Source organism: Hemiscyllium ocellatum, chromosome 3 (genome assembly GCF_020745735.1).
Source record: "Hemiscyllium ocellatum isolate sHemOce1 chromosome 3, sHemOce1.pat.X.cur, whole genome shotgun sequence".
NCBI lineage: Eukaryota > Metazoa > Chordata > Chondrichthyes > Orectolobiformes > Hemiscylliidae > Hemiscyllium > Hemiscyllium ocellatum.
In genome coordinates, this window is record NC_083403.1 from 61,999,484 (window position 1) to 62,023,997 (window position 24,514).

Consider the following 24,514-nt stretch of genomic DNA (forward strand, 5'->3'; position numbering starts at 1 on the left):
ATTTTCTTGCTACAGAGAGCTGTGGGGCAGAGTCCTTGTGTACATTTATGGCTGACACAGAGAGATTCATGATCACTGGGGGAATCAAGGATTATCAGAAAAACATAAAACAGTGTACATGAGAAATGTCAGATCAGTCATGATCCAATTGAAAGGTGGAACAGGTTGGAGAGGCCAAATGGCTGACTCATGTTCCTATTTCCTGTGATCTTATGTTTTTAAAGCTTGGCAGACAGCATCACCCATTTGTCAATCATATTTTGTGCTGTGTTCTATAAGGAGGCAAGTGAAAGGTACACACTACATTATCTTGAATATCCTATGTTTCATAGTCACCCCATCGGGTATGAATCAATAACTAATTCAACAGGGACCAGCTCCCTGCCTGCAGCAGTAACGCATTGAATAAATGATTTCTTATTCTAGAAAAGGTCCAGGGTGTGTTTTGTGATGTATGTTGAGTGATTAAGATCTATTATATATCATGCATTTTTTTTAGTTTGGATCTTTGAATTTTCGATTGTGACATATAGGTTTATTGCGTGACTGAAGAGATTTAATGATAAACTTGAATATAGCCATGGTGATTTATTTTACCATGCAGTGTAAAGAAAGACCTCCTGGAATGGATGTGTTTATATTAGGAGAATTTTACAAGAGAAGAAAGCCTTAAGCTTTGTACAGGATATTCTCAAATTCTTTTTGGACTTCAGGAAAATAGCCATAACTTAATAAAAGTAAATCAATTAAACAAAATAACAGTGTAAAGGTAAATAAAAGTTTCCTTGTTTCAGTTTGAGTGGTTAAGCTTGATTTTCATCTGAAGCTGGATGTATAAAGCAGTTGCTTCTCAGAAAGGGTGAAGTTAGTTGAGAACTGTTAAAAATAGTTTAACTCAGCATAAGGACTTTAGACTCAAAGATCCAAACCATAAATATTTGGTTAAAATCCTGAAAAGACTATTGGAATGTAAGGAGTTTTATGCTCAGTTTCATTACTTATCAAGGATGAGGTTAACAGGTTCTCCTGGTTGGGAATTGAAGCCACAGCTAAGTTAAAACCTATTTGGAACCGCGAAGGGCATTCTGTCTGTGTTAGAATACTGTAATGGGTTGCTACTGAGATTAATATGTTTGTGTTTTACTGTCTGTTTTGAAACCTTTAAATTTATGCTATATATTAGTAGGTCAGGCAGCATCCAAGGAGCAGGAGAATTGACGTTTCGGGCATAAGCCCATCCTCAGGGCTTCCTGAAGATTCCTGAAGAAGGGCTTATGCCCGAAACGTCGATTCTCCTGCTCCTTGGACGCTGCCTGACCTGCTGCGCTTTTCCAGCAACACATTTTTCAGCTCTGATCTCCAGCATCTGCAGTCCTCACTTTCTCCTAGCTATATATTAGTTGCTTGATTTCTTCTATTTTATCTTCATTTTGTTTGCATAATAAGCTTCAGTTTTATTTTTAAATCTGAATCTGCAACATTGTTTGATTGACTTCCAATAAAAGATTACTTCATTAAAACCCATTTCAATTTGTATTGAAAAGTTCAAATATTTAGAGAAGGTAGAGTCACAGTCTTGAATTACAAATATGATATAGAGGAGGCGGTGTTGGACTGAGGTGGAAAAGTTAAAAATCACCTAACACCAAGTTATAGTTTAACAGGATTATTTGGAAATATAAACTTTCAGAGCACTTGATTAAGGAGCAGTGCTCCGAAAGCTTGTACTTCCAAATAAACCTGTTGGACTATAAACTGGTGTTGTGTGATTTTTAACTTTGAATTACAGAGTCACTACAGCAACGACACCTCATGCAAATCCCCCTCCAAGCCACTCACCTTCCTGAGTTGGAAATACATAACCATTCCTTCATTGTTGTTGGGTCAAAATCCTAGAATTCCCTGCCTGTAGGCATTGTGGGTCAACCCACAGCACATGGACAGCAATGGTTCAAGGAGACAGCTCATCACTGCCTTCTCAAGGGCAACTAGGAATGGTTAATAAATGCTGGCCAGCCAGTGAAACTCACATCTCATGAATGAATTTAAAAATGGGGGTCGTCTTATGTGTCACTGATACAATATGTTGTATTTTCTGAGCACAACACATTCAGCTAAAGCTTTTAATCATTTTTGAAGTTTGATAACCAGATATTTGAGGATCTGTTAATGTAATACTGAGATAACAACTAAAATTTGTAAGTTTTCATGCCTGATCTCAGTGCACCTCTAGACCAACTTGGATTAAGTATACCATAGTATTCAAGTAAATTCCTCTCGACATCTTAACTTTAATCCAACCACTTCCTTTTAACTTACAACAAGCACAGAGACCTCCAGTCTCTATAAATAATGACAATCTCCCCATCAGTTTTCAGACTCTCTCAGCCATAAGGCTAACAGTTTATTTTCCAGTTCAGGCATGATTACCTTGTAGCCAAGGTAATATCTTTTTGAAAATAAAAGCAAAATACTGCAAATGTTGGAGATCTGAAATAAAAACAAAGTGCTGGAGAAACTGTCTCCATTTAAACTCCTTTTTATGTCTGCTTCACCCTCTCAATATCAAAGAAATGCTGCTGTATACTATTTCCATTGCTCACAACCTGTGGTCTGCACACATATGTTTGTAAGACGATTTCCTCTATCTTCCTTCTCTCTCTAACAAAGATTTTAAAAATCTGCTAGAACAGTCAATCTTCTAAGACTTAAAATCTCACTAGTCACACACCGCTGCTGTTTCCTTTCCTTTGCTACAAAATATTTGACATAGTCAAACTTGTTACTCTACGCATTCATTTATTCCTTCATTTTGTTCAGTATCCTAATAAAGTTGTCTCTTAGACACAATGTTACTTGCTCTGATTTACACTGAGCCGCAACAGATTTGCCTGTAAAGCCCATCAATGTGCTGTATGCTGGAAAGGGAAGTGAGTGCAAATTTGTACATTTGATTGGTACTTTATAAGTCATGAATGTTTATACTGATGCATTGTTATTACACATTAATACAGTAACATGTTCATGCATACAGAAGAAATTCACTGCTGAAATGACACTTTTGAAATTAAGTAACATTTTTGCAGATGTTTTTGGTTTGCTCACCGAACTCTCCTTCAGTTCACAGAATACATGTGAACTTCCTGAAATGTTTAATCAAATAATGCGTGCAGATGTGGAGCAAAGATGTAAAAATGTAATTCACATTCAGTGCTGTGGTTACACATTAAGGGGAATTTCACGCCTAAGTAGAGCATTTTACAAAGAAAGAAATCTGACCACAGTTAGAGAGCAAATGCTGCCTATTACCCTTCCAAGTTGACCTTGCATAACTCTTGTTCACAAGGTGACAGTGATAGTACAAGAAATATCTACCAGAAGAAATCAAACCTTTTAACTCTTTCCTTTGATCCTGCAGTGAACTCCAAAATTATCTATTTTTCTATTTTCATACTGCAAGGATAATGAGCTCATTAACTATTATATCAATTCTAATCTCCTAAAGTGACAGGGCTTAAATATACATAGATTGTATCAACATTAATACATTGTCAGGCTCAGGTTTTGTTGCAATTTTTCTGCACTGTCAAAAATGATTCAAGTATTTCAGCACAGCTTAAATGTAAAAAGAACTGGGTTGAATTTCCTGTAGTTTTGCTCTGTCAGGGGAAACGTGGCATGCTGAGACTTCAAGAGGCTGCTGTATGGCAAAGGCATTGAATTTAGTTCAAAACCACTGTAAGCATTGTTAATTTATAAGTCAAAAATGCCCTGCTATACTTGGGGGCATATCATGCATCCACCACAACTTGCTTCGGTATTTTTAGCCGATATAAAAAGGAACAGCAATTCCAGCCAAAGTTTTTGTTTCTGCTGGTCCAGGAGTTCCATTTTTCTGCGCATAAACTGCGAGGAAATCTGCCTACACTCCGTCATAGAGTAAATTCAACCAATGAGTACATTTGGATTGGAAAATAAAACATCCTGAGGGTCAAATAGAGGAGTAAGCTTTTTTATGTTAATTCTATTTTAAGGTGAAGTTTTGAAGGATTTGAGATTGGAAATCAAATTTCATGAGCTTTGGACAACCAGGGATATCAGGGATTTTCAGTGAAGGTATCTCTTAGTAAGCTCTTGTGAGTTTTCTCACCTCATTTTGTATGCACCATACTCTATGAGACTTGTCCTAACATACACTACCAGAAACAGAGCTTTTGCAGGGATTTCTGCCACCAGCGTATTTAAATCCTGTTATGCACCAGGTCAGTCACTGTCAACCATTAATAACTCTTCATAGTTCATGAAATGGGAAGGAAACTAAATTGAACAGCTTCTGAGGGCACATATGAGGCATGGATGGCACTTCACTGGAATTATGTGCATTCATAAATGCATTGCTACTTTACATCATCATCTGACTGAATAGCTGTCATTCTAACTGCATACAAGAAAAAAGCTACAGAGGTTACACACTATGCTATAACTCTGTCTAAGGGAATGTAACTCTGATTTAGAGTTGGAGATTTTGATAGTCCTACCTTGGACAGTCACCCTGGAAAAGTTAAATAGATTAAAACCAGGTCTTTATTCTGATAGCTATGGAACTGACCCCCTCCCCCACCCCCACCCCCACCCCAAATTACTCACTGATTCTTCAAACCTTGATTACTCCCATAATCCTCCAACTCAATTCTCAATCCTTTATCCAACTTGACCTGACCTCACCCAACACAGCCTGACCACCAAAATGCACGCCATCTTGATCCAACCTAGCTCAATCTTGTCACTCAACTATTCTCTTGACCATCTAACTCCTTACAACTCAATCTGAGTACATCCCATCCCAACTGCCCACCTCCCCAACCTGTGACCTTACCACCTCATCCACCTGCCAACCACTGTCTCACCCACCTGCCACCCTGCCATCCCACCCACCTGCCACCCTACTGTCTCACCCACCTGCCACCCGACCATTTCACCCAGCTGTCGCCATACAATCTTACTCACCTACCACCCCACCATCTAACCCACCTGCCACCCTACAATCTTTTCCACCTACCATGCTACCATCTCACCCACCTGCTACCTCATCACCATACCCAATTACAATTCCCCCCTTACCTATTAATCTCAATCACCCTACCCCTGTAATAACTTTCCTACTTGCCATTAGCATTTCAAAGAACCTTTGAGGTAATTAAATTCTTTACTTGCCAGGATATGACTGCTAGTGCTGTAATAAGGGTATGTGGCTTCTCCAAAGATTCTCTGTGATGGTCTCTGAGTGGATTTCTATGTTTGGCTGTTATGGGACAACCCTCCATTGGAGGAATGGCGTGGCCATAAAATGAGAGAAAAATATGTATTTTTTTTTGTTTGATTTGTTTCAATCAAGCTCTGGACCAATTTTTTTGGATAAATAAATGTTATTAATGATTAATGAGGTATATTAGCAAACTAATCAAAGGACCCTGGTGATTCAGAAACATTTAAATAAGGTTTGCTAAATAAGAAACAGGATTTGTAAGGCTATACTATACTATGTTGTGCTATTGTCAAATTAGTTAAAGGGGATTTTCAACTCTGATCTTTGTAAATACATCTGAAGTACATTGTATGCTGATTTTTGTTAACTTATTTTCCATTTAATTACCTTAATTTGATTGCAAGTGCATAATCAAAAATAACACAGGGATCATTTCTCAAGTGATTTGCGATGTGTAGTATTTCTCAATAAAGAAGCCCAATATTTCAAAAATCAATTCTATCACACAGTTATTTTCTTCTTGTGGTTGGCTTAGAGGCGGACAAAAGATAAAGCAGTTTATCTTATTAAATGCTGGAACAGAAAATGGAATATCTGCAGATGTCGATGAAATGAAATTTCTTCAGTTTAACCTACTTACTAGTTTATCAAAAGATTGACTAAATCCACATCACGTAAAGATTCCTGCTTTTCTACATAATATATTAAGGACAAAAGGATAACTAGGGAGAGAATAGGGCCCCTCAAAGGTCAGCAAGACAGCCTTTGTGTGGAGCTGCAGAAAATGGGGAAGATACTAAATGATTATTTTGCATCAGTATTTACTGTGAAAAAGGAAGATATGGACTCTAGGGAAATAGATGGTGACATCTTGTAAAATGTCCAGATTACAGAGGAGGAAGTGCTGGACGTCTTGAAATAGATAAAGGTGGACAAATCCCCAGGACCTGATCAGGTGTATCCAAGAACTCTGTGGGAAGTTAGAGAAGTGATTGCTAGGCCTCTTGCTGAGATATTTGTATCATCGATAGTCACAGGTGAGTTGCCGGAAGACTGGAGGTTGGCAAACGTGGTGCCACTGTTTAAGAAGGGCGGTAAAGACATATCAGGGAACTATTGACCAGTGAGCCTGACCTCGGTGGTGGGCAAGTTGTTGGAGGGAGTCCTGAGGGACAGGATGTACATGTATTTGGAAAGACAAGGACTGATTCAGGATAGTCAACATGGCTGTGTGCATGGGAAATCATTTCTCACAAACTTGATTGATGAGGGCAGTGTGGTGGATGTGATCTATATGGACTTCAGTAAGGCACTCGACAAGGTTCCCCTTGGGAGACTGGTTAGCAAGGTTCGATCTCATGGAATACAGGGGCAACTAGCCATTTGGATACAGAACTGGCTCAAAGATAGAAGACAGAGGGTGGTGGTGGAGGGTTGTTTTTCAGACTGGAAGCCTGTGACCAGTGGAGTGCCACAAGGATCGTTGCTGGGCCCTCTACTTTTTGTTATTTACATAAATGATTTGGATGCGAATAATAAGAGGTATAGTTAGTAAGTTTGCAGATGACACCAAAATTGGAGGTGTAGTGAACAGTAAAGAGGGTTACCTCAGATTACAACAGGATCTGGACCAGATGGGCCAATTGGTTGAGAAGTGGCAGATGGAGTTTAATTCCAATAAATGCGAAGTGCTGCATTTTGGGAAAGCAAATCTTAGCAGGATTTATACACTTAATGGTAAGGTCCTAGGGAGTGTTGCTGTACAAAGAGACCTTGGAGTGCAGTTTCATAGCTCTTTGAAAGAGGAGTTGCAGGTAGATAGGATACTGAAGAAGGCATTTGGTATGCTTTCCTTTCTTGGTCAGAGTATTGAGTACAGGTGTTGGGGGTCATGTTGCGGCTGTACAGGACATTGGTTAGGCCACTGTTGGAATATTGCATGCAATTCTGGTCTCCTTCCTATCGGAAAGATGTTGTGAAAGTTGAAAGGGTTCAGAAAAGATTTACAAGGATGTTGCCAGGGTTGGAGGATTTGAGCTATAGAGAGAGGCTGAACAGGCTGGGCCTGTTTTCCCTGGAGCGTCAGAGGTTGAGGGGTGACTTTATAGAGGTTTACAAAATTATGAGGGGTGTGGATAGGGTAAATAGGCAAAGTCTTTTCCCTGGGGTTGGGGAGTCCAGAACTAGAGGGCATAGGTTTAGGGTGAGAGGGGAACGATATAAAAGAGACCTAAAAGGCAACATTTTCACGCAGAGGATAATATGTGTATGGAATGAGCTGCCGGAAGAAGTGGTGGAGGCTGGTACAATTGCAACATTTAAGAGGCATTTGGATGGGTATATGAATAGGAAGGGTTTGGAGGGATATGGACCAGGTGCTGGCAGGTGAGATTAGATTGGGTTGGGATATCTGGTCGGCATGGATGGGTTGGACCGAAGGGTCTGTTTCCATACTGTACATCTCTATGACTCTATGACTCTAAACACCACTTTGAATCCAAGCATTTTCTTGGTTAGTGATGATTCAAGATATAAGCATACACGAGGTATTTGTGTGAGAATATTATGTACATTGATATGTGAAGGGGCAGATGGGGAATTTTCTGTACATAATAGATAAGTAAAGCTGAGAGGCAGAGGCTTCAGTACAATTCAGTGATTATAGTTGCATCCTACAAACTGTCTGCTCTACAAGCCTTGATCAGATGCATTTAATCAATTTATAGATAAGAAAGTTGTGAAATACTTCTTACTCTGTTTACCAACAGAAAAAAAGTTTTGGTTTTATTTTGTGCCATGTTTCTGGACTGGTCTCCTTCCTGAATTGGGTGATTTGTGTTTTGCCTTTTCTCTCTGCCAGATGCCCATGATGCATTCATGATGAAATAGTTGCCAACCAACACTTATGCTGGGATGTCAACTCTGCCGACTGGTTGTCCTTGCCTAATGTGTCACGTAATTACCTTGACTGACAAACTTTTCCAATAATCTAAGCCTGCCAGCAAATACCGAAGAACTGGCAAGAATAACAAACATTGAATTATTTACTCTCTTTGGAGCAACTATATTTGGCACATTCTTACATTGGAATATTTAAGCATTTAAATGTTCAGGTAATGTGGATTCAAACTCACACTCTAAACTAATGTGTTGTTTCTCAAAATGCATCATTCTGTTCTTACATCCAGGCGTTAATTTTGCATCTAGATGACAGAATAATTTAATGTAAATGAAAGGTTGTCTTCCGAAAGTTATCACATTTCAAATAAGATAGGTGTATACCACTTTTAATGATCTATTGTGTGATTGAAAAAAGATATCAAATAACTCAGCCTCAATTCATTGAGGAGTGTGATCTAAAGTAATAACACCTCCATAACAATTGGTTCAGCAAATTTCTTAGCATTTCATACGAACAAAAAACTTTGTTGCAGCATTTTTGGTGAGAATGGGTTTGTTGTGGAGAACAGACTAGTTAAGCAAAATGTTTCTGGGCTGCAACTACTTTGTAATTCCTTTTCACAATTTTAACAATTTTGATGTTTTGAATAAGTGATCTTTGTAGATTGGTATTCCAAAAAGTGTAACTAACATCTGATGTTGTTATTTATCTCAAATAATTCTTTGAGGGTACTAGATGTTAGTAGCAGCAGGAAATACTTGAATATTCATATAGATTCTCTACATTCAGGTTGGTGCAGACTCGAAGGGCCAAATGGCCTATTCCTTCACCTATTTTCTATGTTTCTATAACTGGGTTGATTCCCAGCTTCCAGTTGATCATATTGCCACCAGTGAAACATAAAGTGATGCAGTTATAGGAGCCAATGACACCTATCATATATAAGTGAATGATTTAGGAGAACAAAAATTGGAAAATGTTGACCTCTTGATGAGAGCTGTACGATTTTCTATAAAATGTGATATGATGAAAATTGATGTTATGTGTGAGTCATAGTAGGTCTTACACAAATAATTAAAATTGAAAGATTTGAAATGAATACTGGATTTTCAACACAAAGATAAGTACTCTATTTTTAGAATTTTCCATGCTCCACAAACAAACATTAAAAAGCAAGCTTTCAACTAATATCTGTGAAATATCACCCACCCACGCATTGTTCATTCTTCCAGGTTATATTTGAATGTGGTAACCTATGAAACTAGACAATTTTGTCATAAGAGAGCAAACTGTTAAAGGTTTCATGAATATGCAATAGTGCACAACTAATGTTGATCCAAAGCAAAATCCAAATATGTGTAAATTGAACAGTCAGCACTGTATTTTTCAGCAAATGGACTGTAGCTGTTAAAAATTATGGCTCACCACAATCTTCTCGAAGGACAATTAAGATTTAGTAATAAATGCTGGTCTTTCCAGCAATGCCCACTAAAGACTGAAAAGAAAAATTGTGCAATAACAGTCAATTGCTTGCAAATATACAGAAATCCTTCAAAAACCTACCATTGTCAACTTCTCAGTGGGAAAATACTGCGATATGTTATTAGTCCTTAGTTGACTTCATTATTGTGGAGCTAGTAATTTTATTTTCCATTGAAGTTTTATTAGCTCATTAGACACATTAATTGCTTTGATGGGATTAGTAGCGTGAGCTCTGTGAATTGAGAAGATCTATTAGTTGACATACAGGTGTTCTGTGGGTTTACCTGTATTGTATGAATTTACTCAGAAGATTGCATTACTTGTCCAATATAGAAATTTGATATTAACAAAATATTGCCAGTAAATTTTCCATTGTATTTTTATGTTTCTCCTTATTCCTCCCTTCTTGTGATATTTGAATCCCTGAAGAATCTGTCTGAGTTTTGTAGTCATTGTGTTGTCAAGATAATTATTTACTTTAATGCTGTACTTTGGAGCACACAAGTATTTTTTCTTGTGAAACTGTCAGGAGGCCACTCTGCATACACAGACAGCATCCCGTCGCATATTCACCTGCACCTCCACACACATCATTTACTGTATCCGCTGCACCCGATGTGGTCTCCTCTACACTGGGGAGACAGGCCGCCTACTTGCGGAATGTTTCAGGGAACACCCTCTGGGACACCCGCACCAACCAACCCAACCGCCCCGTGGCTGAACACTTTAACTCCCCCTCCCACTCCGCCAAGGACATTCAGGTCCTTGGCCTCCTCCATCGCCAGACCCTGGCCACATGACTCCTCATCTTCCGCCTAGGAACCCTCCAACCACATGAGATGAATGTAGATTTCTCCAGCTTCCTCATTTCCCCTCCACCCACCTTATCTCAGTCCCAACTCCTGGATTCAGCACTGTCCTCTTGACCTGCAATCTTCTTCCCGACCTCTCCTCCCCCACCCCCTCTCCGGCCTATCACCCTCACCCTCACCTCCTTCCACCTATCATATTCCCAGTGCCCCCCCCCCCTCCCATCCCCCCACCTTTTATCTCAGCCCACTTGGCACACCAGCCTCATTTCTGAAACATCGATTCTCCTGCTCCTCGGATACTGCCTGGCCTGATGCGCTTTTCCAGCACCACACTTTTCAACTCAGCATCCATCTCATGCATTGGAGCAGCATGCATTTGAGAGCTCTTTACTTGTTTTCTCAGCACTCATTCACCTGAGCAAACAGACAGTAACTCTCCATCAAGACTCCTGGAAGTTGATTCTTAGCCTTTTATTTGGTAAAACTTAGCCCTAAGAGTTCTTTTGAGATAGGAGATTATAATTGAAGTTACTTTAGTGAAGAACAGCTGAAACAATGAAGTCTCACTGATGTTTTGTGAAGCTGAACCCATTGATCAATGAAAACTCCAAGTGATATGTGTTATATCTTTACTTGACTCAATAAAAATATGGTATGGCTTTGACATTGTGCCTTCATGCTAGAAGCTAGATCAGCTGTAATGTATTCTCAAAGATAAGACTGGATGCTGAGGTAGGTTTGGAAATTCTAATAACATTTATTGATAACATTTACAAGAAACTGACTTACTGAATGCATATAAGGTACAGTTAAACTTTGATGACTTTAGAAAATAGGATGGATATTCTGTAGAAGAATGTATAATGAAATTAAACAGACAATATGAAAGATTGCAAAAATTTAATTTGGACATTCCTAATTTGAGGGTAAAAAATGAGGTCTGCAGATGCTGGAGATCACAGCTGCAAATGTGTTGCTGGTCAAAGCACAGCAGGCCAGGCAGCATCTCAGGAATAGAGAATTCGACGTTTCGAGCATAAGCCCTTCATCAGGAATAAGAGAGAGAGAGCCAAGCAGGCTAAGATAAAAGGTAGGGAGGAGGGACTAGGGGGAGGGGCGATGGAGGTGGGATAGGTTTATCGGGTGCAGCGGATGCAATAGATGATGTGTGTGGAGGTACAGGTGAACTTGTGGCGGATATGGAAGGATCCCTTGGGGCCTTGGAGGGAAGTGAGTGTGGAGGTGTGGGCGCAAGTTTTACATTTCCTGCAGTTGCAGGGGAAGGTGCTTTATCGGGTGCAGCGGATGCAATAGATGATGTGTGTGTTTATCGGGTGCCTCCATCGCCCCTCCCCCTAGTCCCTCCTCCCTACCTTTTATCTTAGCCTGCTTGGCTCTCTCCCTCTTATTCCTGATGAAGGGCTTATGCTCGAAACGTCGAATTCTCTATTCCTGAGAGGCTGCCTGGCCTGCTGTGCTTTGACCAGCAACACATTTGCAGCATTCCTAATTTGAGGGCTTGCCTTTAATTGTTGATATGTGTTAAAGCATCAAACATGGATGAATTCCTAGTATTAATTGGAATTAGGTTTTCACAAAGAAACACATGTTTGAAACAAATGTCAGAAGCCTTAAGAAAAGTTTTTAGGCAAACATTAGTTTCCAGTAACCTTCATTGCTCAAATGGGATATTCAGCAGGAATAGAAGGGATGGAAGATTTAATGGTAGCAGCAATGTAAAATCACCCAGATACAACTGAAAGCATCATTATGAAAGGAGAATCATAATTAGCAAGAATGAAGATAACAATTATAATAGATGACAGAATGTCGGTACTGTAACAGAACAATGAATGTCAGGGTATTATCATCAGGTGCTTTTGATGACTTGAAATATCATTATGCAATGAATTGTCCTAAATGGAATATGCTTTTTGAAATTGCACACAACACAGAAGGTTCATGAGGAAGAGCTTATGATATTGATCAGACAAATGAAATTATAATAGTTAAAGAAGCTTCAACCAGTAATGAGTGTTGCAGTGCAAACATGTTCAATTATGTTATGTTGATCAGTGGATGAATGTCCAAGCATGTGGAGTAGATTGGCTAAAATGTTACCTCAATTCTTCAAATAATAAGGGCCGCAGGAAGATTAAGCAATTTAAGAGAGCTACCTTTTTCAAGTTTGGGGCAATGACATGCTGAAATCACTAAAAAGAACAGTGATTATTTTAGCTTAGATATAAATACCAACTATAGCTTAGGCTTCCACTTCATCAACACGGATGTCATGTCAAATGAAGTACCCTTACTGTTCAGCAAGCCATCTATTTCTAATAAAACTAGGAATGGGCCATAATAAGGTGATTTTGTTTTGGGAAGTCTATGAATTTACAAGTTAAATATCTCATCATCTTCCCAAAGGTTAAAAATCTAAATAAAGGTTTGGTAGAGTTTATCAATTTCTTGGTGGGAAAGAATAATAAATGGATGTCTGTTGGCCTAGAAAGTCAAGAAAATAATAAGGGCAGTTAATATATTTTGCAGCTGAAAAATTGGTACTATCAATACTGGGGTGTATTTGTACAATATTCTAAGTGAAGCTCCATGGAAAGGGTAATTTGATAAAAGGTTTGCCCATAAAATATTGTGTGGATAATCACTCCCTTTGCAACAACATACGATTGGCAAAAGGTGTTGCTGACAAATTTTTGAGTATTAAGTTTGCTAGCATAAAGCAAATGTGAGAAGGCAAGAGATTTCTAGACTACAAGGACATAAGGCACTCATTGTCGATTCTCCTGCTCCTTGGATGCTGCCTGACTTGCAGTGTCTTTCCAGCACCACACTGTTGACGTGGGTTTAGAAGGTGCTGTTTAAGGAGCCTTGGTGAATTTTCAGCAGTGCATTTTGTACGTATTGCAGCTACTGTGGTGGATGGAGGTAGTGTTTAGATTAGGTTACTTAGAGTGTGGAACAAGTTCAGTCCAACAAGTCCACACCGACCCGCCGAAGCGCAAGCCACCCAGACCCATTCCCCTACATTTACCCCTTCACCTAACACTATGGGCAATTTATCCTACCTGCACATTTTTTTGGACTGTGGGAGGAAACCGGAGCACCTGGAGGAAACCCACGCAGACATGGGGAGAATGTGCAAACTCCACACAGCCTGAGGAGGGAATTGAACCCGGATCTCTGGCACTGTGAGGCAGCAGTGCTAACCACTGTGCCACCGTGCCACCCACTAAAAGTTACTTAACATCTGGATTACATCTGTGAATCGAACCTGGGTCCCTGGCACTGTGAGGCAGCAGTGTTAACCACTGAGCCACCATGCCTGTGGATGTGGTGCCAATGAAGCGTGCTGTTTTGACCTGGATAGTATCAAGTTTGTTGAGTGTTGGAGCTGCAGTCATCCAAGCAAGTAGAGAATATTCCATCACACCCATGACTTATACCTTAGAGATGGTGGACAGGCTTTGAGGAGTCAGGAGGTGAGTTACTGGAGGATTTCCAGCATTTGACATGACCCTTTAGCCACAGTATTTTATGAGGCCTGCCCTATCCAATTTCAAGTCAATGGTAAGCCCCCACGATGTTGATAGTGGCAGTACAATGATAGTAATGTCATTGGATGTCAGAGACCAATGATTAGATTCTTGCTTGGGATAGTCATTGCCTAGCACTTCTGTGGTGCAAACATTATTTGTCATTTATCAGCCTAAATCTGAATATCCACGTCATATTCATACAGCTTAGAAACAGACCCTTCGGTCCAACTAGTCTATACCAACTATGTTCCCCAACTAAACTAGTCCCACTTGCCTGCATTTGGCCTTAACCCTCCAAACCTTCCCTATTCAGGTACTTATCAAAATGTCTATTAAATGTTGTACCAGTATCTGTACTGACCACTCCGGCTGGCATTTCACTCCACACATTAACTATTCTCTGTCAAAAAAAAAAGTTGCCCCTCATGTTCTTTTCAAAACTTCCTCCTCTCACTTTAAAAATATGTTTCCTAGTTTTGAACTCACGCACCTTCAGGAAAAGTCCCTTGCTATTCACCTTATTTATGCCCCTCATGATTTTATAAGATCACCCCTCAACCTCCTATGTTCCAGTGAATGCAACAACATTGTTTACCTTAGAATTTTAAGCGTACAACAATCATGTATCTATCAACTCATAGTCATGACAGACCTGAAGCCATAGCTTTCTGGAGTTTATTTTCAATAAACCAGACAATAACACTTCAATTCCTAATTTGGCAACTTCTACATAAATACTCAGTTCTTTTGCTTCTCATTTTCTGTATTTGGAAGTAGACTGCTTCAGTATCCAAGGAGCCACAAATGGTGCTGAACATTGTGCAATCATCAATGAACATCTCCACTTTTCACTTTATGTTGGAAGGATGGTTATCAATGATGCGGGTTAGACAGCTGGGTCCAGATATCCTGGAGTTGAGGTGACTGACGTCCAACCAAAACAACTATGTCCTTGTGCCATTCATGACACAAACCAGCAAAGAGTTTTCCCCGTCATTCACATTGATTCCAGTTTTGGGAGGGCTCCTTCATTCCACATTAGGTCAAATATCACCTTAATGTCAAGGGTAGTCACTCTCACCTCACCTCTGGAATTCAGCTCTTTTTACATACTTTAATGAGCTAAGTGGCCCTGGCAGAATCTAAACTGGGCATCACTGAGCAAGTTATTGCTGAGCAGGTGTTGAATGTTAGCACTGTTGATGGCACTTTCTGTCATTTTACTTATGATTGAGAGGAGACTAATAGGGTAGTATTTGGATAGGTTGGTTTTGTGCACAGGACATACCTGGGCAATTTTTCACATTGTAAGGCAGATGCCAGTGTTGTGGCTACACGGAAACAGCTTGGCTATGTGCATAGCAAGTTTTGGAGTGCAAGTCTTCAGTACTATTACTGAAATGGTGTGAGGGTGCATAACCTTTGCAGTATCTGGTGTCTCCAGCCACTTATTGATTTCATGTGGAATGAATTAAGTTGGCTGAAGACTAGTGTCTGTGATACTGGGATCCTCTGGAGGTGGTGGAGCTGGATCACCCACTTGGCTTTTCTAGCTGAAGATTGTTGGGAATTGTTCAGCCTTAACATTTGCACTGATGTGCTGCATTCCCATCCCTGAGGATGGAACATTTGTAGAGCTAGTGAAGTCATATAATCAGGTAAGACACAGAATGCAAAAAGAAATTGTTTACTTTTCATTAGTTTTGTTCAAGGATTAGCTTAGGTCTTCAGAAGTTTTAATTTAAGGAGAAAATATGAGTCTGATAATTTAGCAGGTAGTTAATCAGATGGTTTGAGGTAATTGATTAATTAATTGACTGGGTCAATTTAACAGGTGACAGGGAAGTGCTCTTGTTGCACAGTGGTAGTGTCCCTACTTCTCGGCAAGGGGACTCCGGTTCAGGTGCAACCTGCTCCAGAAGTACGTAGCAACATTTCTGAGCATTTTGATTTAAAAAATAGAAAATAGATTTAACAGGACAGACTTGTTTTCTGCCTCACCAACTGTCTTCAATCCAGTCCTTCAGTACAGCATGACTGCAAGCTTCCTGGTATTTGTCACTTTCACAACTTTGCTCCCACGGTGAACTCTGTCCATGGCCTGCTGCAGTGTTCCAGTGAAGCTCAATGTAAGCTTTCAATTTGGAGTCAATATTGAGTTCAACAATGTTAGATCATAATCTTGCATCTTTCTTGTTCTCTTGTTTTAGGAGGAGGTTTGCTTGTTTTTGATTTTCTTTTAAATATCTTTAAGTTGCATCCAGGTAGCTCTTATCGAGTCATTCATGGCTGTTTTGGAGATAATCTTTTATTGTTTTTGGTGCATAAGTTACTATGTTGTGGTTCTGTTCGCTGAGCTGGGAGTTTGTGTTGCAAATGTTTCGTCCCCTTTCCGGTTGTCAGTTGTTGTCCATTGCAGTGGCCAGTATATTGGGTCTAGGTCGATGTGTTTGTTGATAGAATCTGTGGATGAGTGCATCGACATCGACCTGGACCCAATATACCAGCCACTGCAGCAGACAGCAACTGACAACTGGAAGTGGCAGAGACAAGCCACTATAAATGCCGGAGGAAACATCACAGAAGTGCTTCACAGGAGGCTCCCCAGCACTGAGGATGTCACCTAGAAAGGGGATGAAACGTTTGCAACACAAACTCCCAACTCGGCGAACGGAACCACAACAACGAGCACCCGAGCTACATATCTTCTCCCAAACTTTGAATAAGTTACTATTCTCTTTGACTTTTGCATCATGAAATCGTTTGGCATTTAACCTCTCCTGCCCTTCATCCTACCACAGATCTTTGTTCGGTCCCTCCTGCTCTTTCCCCTTTCTACTGGCTGGAAAAAATCCTGTCTTTCTATTCTTTGTGAAGGGTCACCGGCCTGAAACATTAACCCTGTTTATCTCCACAGATAGTACCTGATTTATTTCCAGCAGTTTTTGCTTTTAATTCATTTTTGAGCATTTGTAGAATCTGATTTTAGAAAATCATCAATAATTTGCTCAATTTGCATGAGAATTGCAAACTTAAATTGAGCAATCATTAAAAACTTAGGTAATTTGGAAAATGAAAAAAATCCATTTTAAACATTTGCAATGTTCTTGACAAAAATCTTCTTTGCTCTTAATCTCACCTGTATATATTATATATATAAAAAGAGTTACAGAGCAGATCTTCGGCCCTTCTCTTTTAAGGATGGAGGGAAATAAACAGAAAAATAATCATTGACATAGTGTTCTTATATACCGCCTAGTGGCTGGTTTCAGAGTGACAACTTTCATAAAGACCTCAAAGCTATGGTCCTAATGACCAGACATACTTTGAAGTTCTAATAATAGGTAAAAGAACAAATGTTTATGAGGACAAAAAAATAGTCAGAAGAGAAAGAGTCTGTATGTACCCCAATTCATTTGATGCCTCATTTTTGTTTTCACAATTTTTAGTTCTAAACTGCTGCAGGTGCAATTTTCAAGACCCTTTACATTAATCAGCAATTCACAAACATTTAAAAAAATTGCAGAAAACCACAAATATTTGCCCTCAATAAAACACATCAATGTACAGAGTGAGAAAACCCTAATTTTCCACAGAGGATATACAGTTGTAATCAACTCATATTTTAGAACATTAGGAAAATAACAAAAATATCAAGTTTATTTGACTGAGCTCCAATTTATATAGACAATGCCAAGTCTAATAGTTGTGGAGAAATAGATTATGATTGAATGCAACAGATATGTTTATTCACATAACAGAACACCTCTGAGTGAAAAACAGAAAGCCACATTATAACCAAAAAACCACCAACGTGTTATCCTCACACCTATAACAGAATTTAACTACACGATAATAAACACACCCAATTTCAGCAAAAGATGAAGTAATAAACACAAATCTTTCTTAATTAATTTATTTTTAAAGAAAATGGGAACATTCTGTTTGTTTCATTGCAACTACTGTACCTCATGCTGGGCCAGATACCTCATCTCCTTTGGAATTATTAAGTCTGCTGAGACATTCTGATACATTTTGAGAACAGTATAATTGTTTCCTCTTCTAAAAGACTCAGTAGTAATTTTGTAAAGTTAAGTGATTGCCTAAAATCTGGAAGCATTTCCTCTCCAATAATCTGCCACTGACAGAGATTCAACCCCAAGGATTAGCAATTACTCTACGAGCCATGATAAATTTACTGAATTAATCTTTGCTTTGAAACACTCCAAATATTCTTTAAATTGGCAGATATTAAACCCAGGACAGATTAAAAAGATAATGGAACTAAGTTAATACAAAGAAATTACAATCCACCCCCCACTTGGTTCCTGTGGGCTGATGTTTGTGTTAAGACGTTAGGTCCTTCACTGTCAGAAGGTGGGAAGATTTAGGGAAACTATTATCATTACTGCTAAATACTTTCTAATAGATAGTTTCAGAGAAGCAATGGCAATGTCTGAGAAATTATAGATTCCTCTCATTTTGGTTTGGCCTAGTGAAGCCTTTCGGCAAACCCAAGAGAATTTCCCAATGCAATCATTCAAATCTGATAGCTAATGTGTACTGCAACCTAATTTTCCTGTTTGTTAAAATGAATTGAAAACTATTCCAATTAAGATTAGGTTTTCTCAAACAGTAAATTTATTTTACTTTTTTTTATTTCTATCTATGCCTTAGCAACAATTTTGACTATCATAATTTCTATCACAGTTATAACCCAGTGAGAACGACCCCTAAGTGCACAGAAAATTCACAAGTTAACATAGACCAAAAACTCAATGTTGTCTACTTTTCTATGCTTTACTATAACTAGAGAACTTTATACCCTGAAATATAGATAAACATACATTTCAGGTATACTTGCAGCAGTAAACTATTATCATATGAAAGTATTTGTTCTGTTAAGAGGCTGAGAACACCTTGGGACATCTTAATGCATGAAAGGTGCTACATAAATGCAAGTTGTTTTTGTCTATACATCCTATTCTGAATTTAACATTCTCAGTTAATTAGAATTGTACTGAAATCCTTTATGAAATCCATTATGAAGAATAAATTCAACTCTTGTGAATTCTTACCACACAGTATTCAATAATTTATTACAAATGTTTTTATGCAACTATATATTTACATGGTAAACTAATTTATGTTAAACGATGTAAATAACACAACAAAGTGTGAAATTAAAGCTAAAGGTCGAAATCAAAATCATTTGAATTAAATAACTTTGGATTAATAGAAAATACATTTTATTTCATTAAAGACATGGGGGAGGAAATTGGTAAGGAAAATGACTACTATATATCAGTTTTTAGTATTGCCCCATGTACAAAACATGCCTGAAAGATATCCAAAATTATATAGGGCCAACTAAACGTTTAACCATCACTGACAGATACTTAGGATAGACAGTAGAGGGTCTAATTTTGACATCATTTTGCCTATTTTGTGGTATTGAATGGGCATAACAATAACCATTTTCGCAATTTAGAGGTTTGTTACAAATCATTGTGTTAATGTATGCAATTGCCCACATTTGACTTGCATTTTGAAGTACTCAGCAGCTTAACTAGTTATATTTCAAGTTGCTTGAAAAAACACCCAAAACATCCAAAAATATTGAATTTATGAAGTCAGATCAAAGCTAGAATGCACCTCCTGGCTCCAGGAAACAGCTGCGGCTATCCTATACTTGTTCTGTTCCAAATTCACATCTCAGTTACAATTACCTCCCCATCTCAGGACACAAGCAGAGTCCTTGGTAAAGTGGGAATTGATAAGGCTGTGAACTGCTTTTATCGCTGATTCTAACTTATTAAGGTTAACCCTTTTGTTCATCCTCAGATCTCTCCATTCCAAAGCTGCCATACTTCATAGAATCCCTACAATTTGGATTCTCCCCCTCCCCATCCCTGTAAGCATCATTTCCCTGCACACCCCTGGACACAACAGTGTAATTTAGCATGGCCAATTCACCTAACCTGCACATCTTTGGGCTGTAGGAGGAAACCGGGGCACCCGAAGGAAACCCACACAGACACAGGGAGAATATGTAACCTCCACACAGACAGTGGCCTGAAGCTTGAATTGAACCTGGGTCCCTGGCACTGGAAGGTAGTAGTGCTAATCACTGAGGCATTGTCACCACTTATATTTACATCCAGTTTGGGCATCAACAAATTTAGATCCCTAGATTTTTTATAGGTGTAATTATTGAAGGAATTTTAGATCTACATGTTTGTTATTGAACAGCAACAAGCTTTATTGAACACAATTATACACAGAGCAATGACAGCAGAGGACACTTGTAACCAAACAGACCTAGGCTCCAGTTCTGTATGATCTGGCATGACTCTGTCATAGCTCCCTTTGCAGAGATTCAGTTTGTATGCCTAGAATAAAGTTACAATTCCCCGTACTCTGCATTTTCCCCAAGTTCTTTCATAATACTCCTTTTTGAATATTTAACACTGTTATACTAGTTCCATCCCCCATAGTCCCTTGTGCCTGAGGGATGAATCTCCAATGGTATTCTTGGTTCCCTTAGAAGACATGTAGGACACATGTTGGCATTTCTCTTCAAAGGCTAACATATTGGAGGAGTGGAATGAAAGCTTGTGATGATGAATGTTGTGACACATACAAAGATTTGAATCTTTGCAGCAGTGAAGAGCAAACAAGAAATATCAGATTCAGAGAAGAAAATTCCAGGACTTAATTAATCAGCACCACTTGAAAGGGAAGACAAGGGTGTGAAATTCTCACTGCTTTCTAATTACCTAGCTCTGAGAACCAGAATAGAATTAATGAGAAGAAGAATTAAGAATGTTCTGAAAACTATGCTGAGGAGAGGAAGTAAAGACTTCACTACCTTGTGGAAAGGCTCCTTTTTGTAGGTAGTTTTATAAGTGAAACACTTACTGCAACTTGTGGCTGTTGAGGAACAGCCACAGACATTTCAGAGACTCTATCAGAAAGTAGGACCATACTATCATCAACAACAGAATAAACTGGCAAAGCAGGATCAACAGGGAACTTGTGTGTGATTAATCAATTTGAAGAGATATTTAAAACAACGATTTCCTTCCCTGGATGTGATGAATCAGGGAGTGAATAGGCTGATTTGATTTGATTTATTATTGTCACATGTGCTAATATATCCAGACAAATCATACCTGATATAAGTACATCAGAACAATAGAACAGGATGCAGAACATCATAGTACAGCTACAGAAAAGTTGCTGAGAAAGATCAACTCTAATATATGAGAGTTCTGTTCATAACTCTGATAAGTGCAGGGAAGAAGCTATTCTTGTATCAGTATAAGCTCAATTTTCAAACTTTATGGAAGAGGGTGGAAGAGAGTATAACTGGGTTTGGAGGGGTCTCTGATAATGTTGGCTGCTTTCTCGAGACAGCGGGAAGTGTCGACGGAGTCAGTGGAAGGAAGGTTGGTTTGCATGATAGACTAGACTGTGTTCACCACTCTGTAATTTCTTGAGGTCTTGGGAAGAACAGTTGCCATACTGCGCTGTGATGCATCCAGATAGGATGCTTTCTACGGTGCATCAATAAAACATTAGTAAGAGTCATTGTGGACATGCTGAATTTCCTGAGCCTTCTGAGGAAGTAGAGGCATTGGTGTGATTTATTGACTATAGCATTGATATAGATGGATCAGGACAGATTGTTTGTGACATTAACTCCTAGGAACTTGAAGGTCTCGACCATCTCCACTTCAACACCACTGATACAGACAGAGGTGTATCCTCCACTCAGCTTGCAGAAGTCAATGACCAGTTTCTTAATTTTTCTGACATTGAGGAAGAGATTGTTGTCTTTATACCATGCTACCAAGCTTTCTATCTCTTTCCTTTAATCTGTCTTGTTGTTGTTTGAGATCTGACCCATCAAGGTGGTGTCCTCAGCAAATGTGTAAATGGAGTTAGAACTGATTTTGGCAACACAGATGTGAGTGTATAAGGAGTAGAGTAAAGGGCTGAGTACACAACTGTGTGGGGCAGCAGTATTGAAGATTATTGTGGATTATCATGTTGCCTATCCTTACTAATTGCAGCCTGCCAGTCAGGAGGTCAAAGATCCAGTTACAGATTGGGGAACACAATCCTAGGACTCACAGACAATTTTCTTTTGTTTTTTCATTCATTCTTCTTGAACGATTAGGCTATTGTTCATTAACTGTAGCAAAGTCTTCTTTAGACAGGAATATACTAGATCCGTAAAAATATCTTTGTTGTTTCATTTGGACGAGAACATTAACTGTCTGAGACCAAGGGTTTGCAAATCTTCTGCAGGCTTCTCAAATTTTTTTTTGCACTGTTTGATTGCCAACAGTCAGACTTTTTGGGGTATAGTCATCTCACTAAAGTAATTTATCTGTGCCCATGCTTCTTTAGTCCTGAGCTGATCAAGATTGCACCAACATTCAAATTATAACTTCTGGAAGGCAATTTGTATCAGAATAAACTCAATAATCTGATTTTGTAACTTCTGGTGAAGAATATTTTGGAGTGCTTCCATGGCTTGCTGATGAATTTCTCTTGTAGCCTCCAATTGCTGTTTATGCAGATCACCAATTACTGCATATTGAATATCAACATGATCCACTTTGGGCTTATGGATCTCTTTCTCTCTGAATAATGTCTCATGAGTTCCTTGAAGATGTTATACTGCGAGTTTGAGTCTTTTCAAAACATGTTAAGCTTACATTGATGTTCTCTAATGTCAAGATTTATTGCATACTTCTGCCTGTGACCCCAAGCACCTGACTGAGGCTTCAATCATTTTGGTTTTATTTTGAGCCTCTGAGGCCTTGTCCTTGCATAGAGTCATACAGTTGTAGAGACATACAGCATGAAAACAGACCCTTCGATCCAACTTGTCCATGCTGACCGGATATCCCAACCTAATCTAGTCCCACCTGCCAGCATCCAGCCCATATCCCTCCAAACCCTTCTTCTTCACATACCCATCCAGGTGCTTTTTAAATGTTGCAATTGTACCAGCCTCCAACACGTCCTCTGGCAGCTCATTCCATATACGCACCATCCTCTGTGTGAAAAAGTTGCCCCTTAGGTCCTTTTTATATCTCTCCCCTCTCACCCTAAACTTATGCCTTCTCGTTCTGGACTCCTCCCCCCAGGAAAAGACCTTGTCTATTTACCCTATCTATGCCTTAATGGTTTTATAAACCTCTATAAGGTCACTCCTCAGCCTCCGATGCTCCAAGGAAAGCAGCCCCAGCCTATTCAACCTCTCCCAATAGTTCAAATCCTCCAACCCTGGCAACATCCATGGTTGGAGATAATATTTGAACATTATAATTCTTGATATCTCGCATTCAAGGGTCATTTTACTGGCTGCACAAATTTCTGATGCTCCAAATCTGATGATTTCATAAGTAATTGATCTAGAACAAGGTTATTTCCTTGCTTCCTTTCAATGATCTGGTTCTTTACTTTGAGAGAAACTTTTTTACCTAATTGTGATTGCAGATGGTGTTGTGCTATTTCCAGGATAGGTTCCATGTAATAAAGAGACAAATTGACTTTCCTCAAATACCCTCTAAACCTCCTGCTCCTTACCTTAAAACTGTGCCTTTTGATTATTGACCCTCTTTATTAAGGGCAAACTTTCTCCCCGACACTGTCTATGTGCCTCGTAACGTATTACACCTCCCATTCAGCCTTCTCAACAATAGACTATTTAGTTTCATTTCATAGATGAATCAGACCAGACCAGGTAACATCTACAAGATGCACCTGCAGCTTGTCAAATTGCCTTCAACACATTCTAGGTCCATGACTTTTAGTCTAGGAGGTAAAGGGGAACAGATGCATGAGAACACCACCTCCTGCAAGTTATATTCCAAGCTACATATCATCTTGACTTGGAATTATATTGCTGTATCTTCTCTGTTGCTTGATCAAAATATTGGAATTCCAAACAGTATCAGATGAGTGGCTGCCATTCAAGTAGGGAGGGTTACTCACCTTTTCAATGGAGATTAGGGATAAGAGCAATAAATACCGGTCCTGGCACTCACCCCATGAATGCAAAACAGTGAATGAATCTCCCTGAAATCAACAGCATTGTGGGAACTTGATTTAAATCTACTGATAAACTATCTTGTATCTCCACAATGGGGTACTTTTAAACCTTTTTACTTGCTACCATGGCACACGAGAGCTAGGGTGGTATGGTGGCTCAGTGGTTAGTATTGCTGCCTCACAGTGCTAGGGACCTGGGTTCAATCCCACCCATGGGTCACTGTCTGTATAGAGTTTGCACATTCTCCCTGTGTCTGTGTGAGTTTTCTCCGGGTGCTCCTGTTTCCTCCCACAGTCCAAAGACGTGCAGGTTAAGTGGATTGACCATGCTAAATTATTCATAGTATCCAGAGATGTGTAGTCTAGGTGGATTAGCCATGGCAAATGCAGGGTTACAGGAATAAGGGAAGGTCTGTGTTGGGGT